Below are 10,665 nucleotides of genomic sequence, written 5' to 3'. Positions count from 1 at the left end.
GCAAACTCTTATTCTGTGAATGTGTATATTTGCTGCAGATTTAAGGATGTCTATGCAGAAATAAACACTGGTACATTTATTATCTGATACCTCTTATTTAAATTTATTTTTAAATATTTTAAATACTCTATCACTGTTGCTGTATTGAATGTACATTTTGTGTAGCAAGCAGTTGTAGGGTATACATTCTTTGTAGCTGACTGGGAACCATTACTAACTTCCACATGTAGTAATTCGACTGTAGTGCTTTCCAGAAAGTCTTTAAAAGGTAGAGCGTTGGCCTGTATTTTATCACAGAGTTACTCATAGGCATAATAGATTATGATAGTAGTTCTATGTCATTTATAATTAATAGATTATCATTTGTAAATTATGTAATATGGGGCAAGTTCAATTCTTACTTTCTAAAAAGAGAAATAATAAAAAAAAACAAAGAAATGCTCAAGAATATCTTATTGTTTTCAGACACATACTATCCAGTCAACTTTGCTGCTGTATTTCCAAAGGGTCTTGGGTTTATGCTCTAAATAGCTAATCTGAAGTTTATCAAGGTCAATGGTAATTACAGTATCAGATTTAGGCCCCAAATTATAGAAGACCCCGATTGTTCTAGGTCAAGTACAACCACATAGCAAAAGGAGTCCCCTGCACTAAAGAGCATACAATACAAATACACAAGACAGACAACAAATTTGAGGGGAAACAAAGCAATATATTGTTGTAGCCAAAGTCACATAGGTCAGTGGTAGTCAGCAATAGACATTAGAGTGAAATCCTGGTTGTCCTGCAGTACCAAATCTCTATTGACTAGTGTATGGCCAAGATTTACCTCTGATTTCTTGAGCCCAGTTCCAGTTCTCTAACCACTACAATAGAAAGTTTGGTATGGGTCTGAATGGTAAAACACATTCTATTTTACAGTTAACTGCCTCCAGAAGAAATAATCCCAACAAGTATTTCAACTACTTGGCTGTGCTATTTGAAAATATTATTAGTCTTCCACATCTAGTGAAATAAACATTGCTAATGTTTAATCTTTTTTTTTCTTTTTTGCTAGTATGCAGATGTTTTTGTACAGAGAAATCAGCATACCTTTTAATGTTTGTCTATTCAGCAAACAGTGTGGCCTGCTGTTTCAGAATGGGAAATTGATACCTATTAAATTTAGTAAAATGAACATGTCATAGAAACAAAGGAAGAATCAACAGTCTTTTCCTGCTGCACCAGGGTTCACAGATATTCCCCTCCTTCCCTATATGTGTGATGAAAGGAAAGTGAGATGTGTATCTAGAGGCATCCACCATGTATCACTTCAGTGCTGCATTGTGTAGGTTGTGTCAGTAGAAAAACATGAAGGGTTTTGCCATTGGGACCATCAGTTATGTGATAAACATGATGCATGATGCATGGTTCTGGGTTAGGGAATATATAGTATTATATGGCATCTAGAAGAGGCTTTAAAAGGGGTTGTAAAATCTGGCAGATGTGGTGCTCTTAACTGTTGGTGGAACAAGCACAGGTAGACACTGTGGGTGCAGAATCTAAACACATTTCAGCACATTTCAAAGGCAGGCTGACTTTGTCATGGACAGATTGTGACATTTTTCAAAAAAGACAGAATTTAGATTGTGTGGGTGTTCATTTTAGTTATTTGCTTACAGATTTTCAGAAATTTGAGTTTTGCTCAATTCAGCATTTTGGAATGACAGAAGATAACAATAACAGGCAACCTTAAGGTTCTGGTAATGAAGTTATTTTGGCACCACATTTCCTAGATGTTTGTCATGAAAGGTAAATGCTTCTTGTAGAAGTCCATGGACCCTGTGGGAGCTGTTGTCATGCAGGTGTGCAGTTGGATCACTCTTATGGCTAAATAAAACCAAAGGTGCAAAGAAAATCCTAAAGCACACCCTGCCACATACTTTGATATACTGAAGGGGAGCTAATGGTATACACAGACACACACTGTATATATATATATATATATATAATTGAAATATATCTCTATAAATGAAACACCACTATATATATAAGATTTCATCTTAATCATGGAAAAATGTGGATTTTGGGTTACTTTTGTTAATCCGAAAATTGAGGATTTTTTTTCCAGAGAAAACCAGGATCCCTGCTAATCATTAACACATTACATTAAAGGTAGGTATCACTTCCTCTTGCCACACTTTAAAACAATTCGATCACAGCTGTGTTTTCTTTGGTTCTTGTTCCCATTAGAGTATATGTGATGTGCTCTGGGAATGCTAATTAAACTAGACTCTTAGGGCACTTTGTGAAGCAAGGCCAAGCTTCTAGATCTCACAGAGTAGCATGGTATGTTTGAGGGTGCTACTGCTAGGCAGGGTAAGTTTGTAGGAGGTTAAAGTGTGTTCTCCTTCCTTTCCCCCTCTTCTGAATCATGAGAATAGATTTTTGTTGGCTGCAGGCTTACGTTATTTAATGTTTTCTGCTGATGTGAAAATATATTTTAATAGAAACTTTCAGTGAGAAGCCTTAATATACCCTCTAAACATCTTTAGATCTTCATAAATAACTTTAGGTGTTTGTATCCTAAAATACTCTCATTTATTTGAGAGCAACTCCAATTCAGTGGAAAACAGATTTTCAGGGGAATCATGAGTTTTACAACTAAAAAAAAAATTAATAGGTGTACCGTAATTACAAATAAACATGTTTGGAATGCCATACAACCATAATCTTTCTTTGAGAAAGGTAGATTTTTAAAGCCTAAATAAATTAACTAAAGCTGCTAGAACATGAGAAACTGGGCTAGGTCCAATATAGAATTTAGGTGCTGAAGCTACTTTTATATGGGTTTGAGGCACCATATCCAATATTAAGACCTCTTCCCCAATGAGGTACCGTAGTCTCTAGATGTTTTCCATATAAATGCCTAAATCTGAGAAGCTCACCATCTTTCTCTTCCCTAAATCTAATCACAATCCAGAAACTTCATGAGTTCCTTCTTCTGCCAAGCGCCTTAAAGAGTACAGTTCAAAAAGAACAGAGCATTTCAAACACACAGAATTTCTAATGGGCAGTGTCAGGCACAGTCTCAGTTGCCATGACTGACATGTAGTTATACGAGCCATTTTTAATCACCTTTCTAAGATACTTAATTGTATTTATTGATTAGATGAATGCTTGCTGACTAATGTTGGATCTTAGATTCACTCTGAATGCCTTATTTAAGAGCCTAAATCCTTTTTAGGATGTAGTTCTTAGTCATTTCAATTCTGATTCTGTGGTGGTTACATATGATCCATTTTACTACTAGAAATTCAATGACCTTTAGAACTTTTCACATAACCCAAACTAGAGAAAAAATGAAGAATGATCTTATTTTTAGCAGCCAATTTATTATCTTTTAAAGAAAATAATTGTTTGCTAGCTTGGCAGAGGTGTTAATTACAAATTGTATATTTAAAATTATTGTTGGCACACATTAGTGTAGTGCATCTGGTAGAAAAAGATGATATCATTCTTAGCCATTTTTGTAGTGTAGTTTTTCCATAATTACACTGCTGTTAATCTGAATACCTAAAGAGACGGTGCTCATATTAATAAAATGGAATCTCAGTTGCTACCCAGGGGAAGTTGTTTTTTTTTTCTCTTTTACATGATCCTCTGGACTTAATATCAACACAAGAACCAAATTTAGTTGCATGCCACTTAAGTATGTGTAACCAGCTGTGAATTTATTTTTGACTATAGCACATGAAAAAGTTTTTTTCTTTTTGAGATCTAGGTGTTAATTGGTATCTTTGTATCCTGCTAATTAAATTCTAGCAACACCTTTTCCCTCTTCCTTGCTCTGAATTTAATGAGCTCTAGTTTTATTAATCTATTAGATAATTAGATAAAACACAAAAGGTGGTTTTTTTTTAAAGAATAGCTTTAAAGAAGTAAGCCTAATAGATTTTAAAGACACCATACATATAATAGACAAATAATAATAAATATTGTTTAGTGTTTACTAAGGGATTTCCTATGCTAATTTACACATGTTTTTAATTGTAAAATGTAAAAGCAAAATCAACCACTGTTAAAGACTTGTATGTTAATCTGTTTATAATTTTGTACTGAGTACTGGAGCATCACATTCGGTATATTTCATACACAAATCTAGAACACCTACAATAAATACAAAATGGCTTTTGCCAGCCAATACTGTAATCACAGCATTTTTCATTTTTTATGGTAGTGTAAGAGTGATGTGGTAGTCATGATAGTCCAGAAATTATGTAACAGGCAAAGATTTCTTAGGGTGATACCTTTTACTGGGACAATTATGTAGCTGGGATAAAATTACACAAGCTTTCAAATGCAAGACATTCTTTATCAGGTCTCTTTAGCCGTGTCCAGACAAGTGCAGTTGTGCAGTGTGGTGCTACAGACTGATCTGCAGTGCCACACACTGCACATGCAGGCATTCCTTGCTCTGCTACTTTGCATTGCAGGGGGTGGTTTTTGACCACAGGAGATCCTGAGGTAAAAAAAATCCATGCCTTAAAAAAGTGGGGCAGCACAAGGAGCAGCACACACTGCCTAAAACCAGAGCTTGGCTGGCCAGAGCCCTTCTCTGGCTGCTGTCCAGGCTCCTAGCTGCAAGAGAGCCATGGCTGCAGCTCCCTGAGGCCCCCAGGACTCCAGGTATGGCTGCTGGGGCCAGGACAATTGCTCGAGGTAACTTGCCACATGCCAGAGGGCACACTGCATGGGCATTCCCCAGGGACAAGCAGCAGAGACACAAGGTATGCTCATGTCCACATTTGTGTGGACACAGCCATTTTGTCTAATGTTTTGAATACTGCACTTTTCTGAGATTTCAGTGTAATGTCTGCCTTAAGTTTAAATTAGTGGGATGTGAGTGAGTTTAGTTTGTTCTATAGCTGGATGGAATATACTTAAGAATTTTTACATTTTATTCTTGATTTGGAAAATAAGTTAACTGGACTTTTGCAACTGCTTAAATGAATATAGTGTGTGTAAAAGAATCATCAACAGGAGGGTGGTTTTGGGTAAACCAATTCAGATTAAATAAGAAGCAAGCCCACACATATCTTGAAACTCCAAAATAAATATGTGCATAAGTTGATTTTTTTGTGTGTGTTTGAATAACATCTTAGTAATAATCTTGTTCATTTCTGCATGTTATGATATTTAATTGAATCTAAAGGAGCTTGTTAAAAGATAGGAAGCAAAGGGCAGGACTAAATGGTCACTTCTCATGATGGAGGGAAATCAATAGTGGGATCTGACAGGAAACTATTGTGGGCCTTATTTTGTTCAACATTTTCATCAGACCTAGAAATGGGGGTGCACAGTGGAATCTCCAAGATTGTAAATGATACTGAATTATTGCATGTAGTCAACTCCCAAGCTGATGGAGAGTAGCTACAGAAAAATCTCCAAAAGCTAAGTGAATGGGCAAAAAAAATATAATACATAGCTAACTTAAGGAATTCATTGTCACAGGAGGTGGTGGAGCAGATAACATAGGCAGGTTTAAAAAGGGACTCGATAAATTCATGGATGATAGTTCTATTAATGGCTATTGAACAGTAGGTTTGGAGATGTTTCCTCTGGCATCTTTTAACCAACAATTGTGGATACCAGGGAGGATATTGAATAGGGGATAGATCACTTGAGAGATATCTAGTTCAGTGCTCTCTCTCTCTCTAGCATCCATTTTTGCCACTCTCTGAGACAGAATACTGAACTAGATACACCATTGGCCTAGCCCAGTATGGCATTCCTTATGTTCTTATTCATGCAAAATTTGGTATCTAGGTTTTCACTGAAAAGGAATTTTCTTGGGCTTTGGATAACAATCTGAAATTTTAGATACTTATTTTTGCAAAGTATCTAACCCATCTGAAGTTAACCAATCACTTATCAAGACCTTGGGCACTCTGGTTCAGAATTTCAAATCATGCTGTAATCAGGAACAGTGCACCCAAGGTCCACAGATGTCTTGCTCCATACTTCAGTGCTGTTAAAGTTTTCAAAGTTGCTGTTGGCCCATAGATATCTTTTCCATGGTAAAGTATGTGTCTGCTTCACTGCGATTAAACTGTGATTCTTAAAGGCACTTTTTGGCCCTGTTTATATATAAAATAAGATGTTCTAAGGTTTTTGCTTTTTTTAATAAGAATCCCTTCAGCCTGCCCTAGGAAATTCATTTGAAGTAAGTCTGTGAAGGGTTTTGCCCAAAGGCTAACAGAACTACATTCATGAGTTCCATACAACTCTAACATTAAATCACCCTTGCTCAAATAAAAATAATATATAGTCTAAATACATATCTACATGTCACACAAACATATAGAGAACATAACAAAAGAATAGTTGAGAAACTATAGTTGGGTCAAAGGCTTAGCTAGATTTGCTAAATATAAAACTATCTTTTTAATCGCTATAAATAATTTGCCATTATCATGTTTTGCTGTTTGAACATGATCCAACATTTCTCTGTATTGTAGCTTTTTAAATTAGTGACTTTGATTACTGCAAATAGGGTGCAATAATTATACAGTCAGCTCTTTGGGGATTCAGAGATAGCAAGACAGTTTTGGTTAACTTTCTACTTCTTGTGAATCAAAGATTATGCTCTCTTGGCTCTTTTCTTATGTGTCTTACCTTTTTCAGAATTCCTCTGCTGCCCCCTCAATTAGTGAACCTTAAGACTTCCCCCTCCCTTGGCAGAATAAACTAATTATATACCTTTGTTTCTGACATGCAGTTTCTGTCATTGGCTACAGAAACAGGTATGCCTTATCTAGGTTTAGGTAGATCTTTGAATTCTATATCAGTCTGGTCCTCTCTATTGCCTATAGCATCCTTAAATCAATTATTCAGTCTGTTAAAAATGCCACAAAAATCCTTAATTTTAATCATATCTAATCTATCTTCAAAGTACTTTGATATTTTCTTCATTATCTGGATCAAATGTTATCCATTTGTACAAAAGGTTTTGCACAACTGGACCCCTCCCACTTTAATTCTTTTTATTCTCTGCAGATCTCTTTGGTCTATTCATTTTCCTCAGCAACATGACTAATTGGCAACTGTATAACACTTCAGACTCTCATTTGTTGGCCCTTTCATCACTGATCATTGCCCTTGGACATCCTCTCTGACGTACTGTGCTTTTCTCTAGGTTTCTGTTTAAACCATTTCTTTAAAACAAAACATTTTTTTCCATAGCGTATTCGGACTTCATTTAATTTTATCTCAGAAAGTTTCTCTGCTTCCCAAATCAACTCAAGTCAAAGGTTTAATTTCTGGTTTCATTGATCTGTGCATCTGACTGACCTACTGTTGTACGTCACTGTAAAGTTCCAGATCTATCTGTTATGACTTTAGACCCCTTCTTCCTATGAGCTAATGCTCTCAGCCCTCATTATGTCTCCCATTTTGTAGTATGGTCTCTCTCTCCCCCTGGTTGACATACACAATCATAGGAAACTGGGAACAGAGCCTAAAGAAGAGAATTCAGGCCAAAAAGGACATGGAACTACAACAATAATATGGGCACCACAGAGACTTAAAAAACAAAACAAAACAGGATTAATGTTGATTCAAACAAAATATTTAAACATTTTCCTAATCCAGGGCAAAACAAAAATAAATCTACTATATCCATTCCCAGTGAGACAAACATTTTATTCTTGATCACTCTGCATCAATCAAACATATTAAAAAAGAATTATAAAAACGTTCCCACTCTACCTGCCCTCCTTTCTGTACTCTCTTAGAAATAAATTAAGTGAAAAGGCTATGCATGAAAATCGCATGCAATTACAAACTTCTCCAATCAATCATATTGCTTTTCTTTGCTTTCGTATTTCCTTCCTTCGCATTCTCCACCATTTTCTACCCCCCAGTTTTTAATCAATTTATATTGTAAATATTTAGGGTAGAGGCCTTAGATTTATTTTTTCTGTCATTTAATCTGACATAACTCCAATGAATCAAGAAGAGTTAATCCTGGTGCAGAAGAGGCTCCTTCTCATATTGTTTGCTGAAAAAGGTTTCAACACCGACTAGTTCAAACACAGGTACATTATTAGATCCCAAATCAGCTCCAAACACAATCATGCATTTTGTACAGTTAAAAAGTAATGCTTTTTGTAAGAGGGAACCCCTGTCCCAGTTACTAGAATGGCTTATAGGTAAAGAAACAGGGATCAGGCAGGTAATGAAACAATTAACTGCACCTTACCCTGGGGAAAGAGGGGCAAAACAGGACCAATCAGATGGCTAAAAGGGGGCTGGACTGAGAAATATAAAAGCCCTGTCCCTGAGCTGGAAATGGTAGTCTGGGCCTGCAGGCTGCAGAGAAAGAAGCTCTTATATAAAGCTGCCACAGGAGGCAGGCTGGGCAGGGGCCCAAGCAGTCCCAGAGAGAGCGAGAAGAAGCAGGCAAGGGGAACTCATAGCCAGAGGGAAGGATTAACCCAGGGTTGGGAGAACTTTGTTTCACAGCCATTGTGCTGGTGTTTATGTCATGTTTAAATAGCAGAGAATGAGTTGTGACTATAAGAACGAAGGAGACAGCAGTGCTTTAGCATGCTCCCCTGGCAGTCATCGCCATGGGTCTTGCCCCTAAGGCAGAAGGGCAGAGTCTATTAAGGTGCAGGTGGTGGACCCTCAGAAGAGGAGGAGTGTTGTCAGTGCAAGGCTGAGCCCTGGATACTGAGGTCTTGAACAGTAAACCCAGGTGAAGGATGTGGCAAAAGAGATAAAAGGGGCCAAGGCTGTGACAGCTGAGACCCTGACAAGTGACTCAAACTATGGGTGCATCTCCTTAAAGGGGAAATACCATGAGAAGGCAAAAAGGCCCCAGGTGTGGCTGGTCAAGTCAGACAGAGCAGCCTATTATTGTCCCTAGAGGACCTCTTTGATATTTTCAAGGTGACTATTGTCCCTCAGGAACCTCTCCTGATCAACAACAGGGAATATCAAAGGCATGGCAACTGAGTGACTGGAGCTAAACAGGGTTGGGAAGGAACCAGCAAGTGGGGAGCAGGGAGAACCCCTGCATGGCCTGCACTGTTATTAACAAACAAAAAAAAATAATTATGAAAGAATACTTTATGAACCCCAGTCTGAACTTCAGACTTGGTTGCATCCCTTCTATCATCTCTCTGCCCTGTATCTCCTTTTGTAATTAGCACCTTGTACTACATTCCAGTGTGTACAAGAAGATTATTTATCTCCTCCCACATAATGTTGAGTCCTATGATTTTTACAAGTCTCTCTCTATTTTCTTATGTCTTCACAGTCCACAAGGACAGTAGGAAGGTGATTTGTTTCCCCTAGGTGATTCAGTAACTGAGGCATCATCTTGGTTAGGTATTAAATTTCCTTACTGACATAGTTGTTTCTTTTTTGTACTTCATGACCTAATGATTGATTGAATTTCTGGGTCCTGATCTGCCATTGAATTAAGCGAATAAATAACATATGCTAGATAGAAAGCAGTAGAACATCTCTTTTTGTCCTTTCAACTTTCTTGCAACATCAAACTCAGTTTTTCTATGTTCTGCACCACAGTATCGAGGGGAAAAACCCCCAAACAAACAGTAAAGGACAAGGGCAGCTGATAGGTTACAGTCTGCAGTAGTGTTTTGGATCATGGGATCCTCTTTTTTCCTTAACGTAAGTATCCTTGAGTCTACTGAAGAAGGTGACTTTCTGTGAGATACTGGAAGAATGCAATACTTCTCTCTGATAAAGCCTAGAACAAAATTCGTTGTAATATCCTAGTGGAAGTACAGACTTAGAATATAGTATTTTCCAAAAAGCATACATTTCTTGGAAAAAAAGTGTTTCAACTAAAAATATTTAGTCTAAAAAAACAAAATATTTAATTTTAGAATCAGGTTGTTAAAACAGTTTAATCCCTTTTCTTTTCAGGTTTTGTCATTTTGAAATGAAAATTATATTTCAAAGCATTTCCTTTTAGAAATATCAAAGCAAAACAATTTGATATTTTCAAAAATTTCCCTTCACCATCCTTGTTGTTAAAACTATGACATTCAAGAATAGTTTCCTTTTTCTAAAAATGCCAGTTTTCAGAATTTGTGCTATTTCCCAAAATTTTTGTCCAGTTCTACTCACCAGTTAGACTTTTCTGTTGGTTACATTTCTGTTCAAGAGAAAAAAATGTATAGAATAACATAACGTAATACAAACCAACCACAGAAGTGCCCTGCATAATGGGTGCATCTACACATTGCCATATGGCGACATTGCTACAGCACCATGCTTTAATACTTCCTTTTGGAAGTACTAAAGCAGGAGTTTTCAAACTTTTTAAACAAGCGTACCCCTGCTGTATCAAAGTTTCACCTCATGTATCCCTTTATATTTTTTCTTGTTTTAAGGGGGGGGGGGGGCACAGTTTGAAGCCCCATGGTGAGGGAGGGAGTGTGCCAGGGGCAGGCGCTGCCCAGCTGGAGTGGGCCATGGGACAGACCAATGAGTAGCTCATTTTGGGGGGCACAGGGAGGAGGGATGGCTCCTGCTGCCACACTTACCCTGGGAGGGTATGGAGGGTGTTTGTCCCCAATTCTGCATGTGGGATGAGGGTAGAGGGGGCAGATCGAGGCCCCAGTGGTGGGGGAGGGAGTGAGGCAAGGG

This window comes from Alligator sinensis, unplaced genomic scaffold (assembly GCF_000455745.1).
Source record: "Alligator sinensis unplaced genomic scaffold, ASM45574v1 scaffold46_1, whole genome shotgun sequence".
NCBI classification, from domain to species: Eukaryota; Metazoa; Chordata; order Crocodylia; family Alligatoridae; genus Alligator; species Alligator sinensis.
This window is presented reverse-complemented; position numbering follows the sequence as displayed.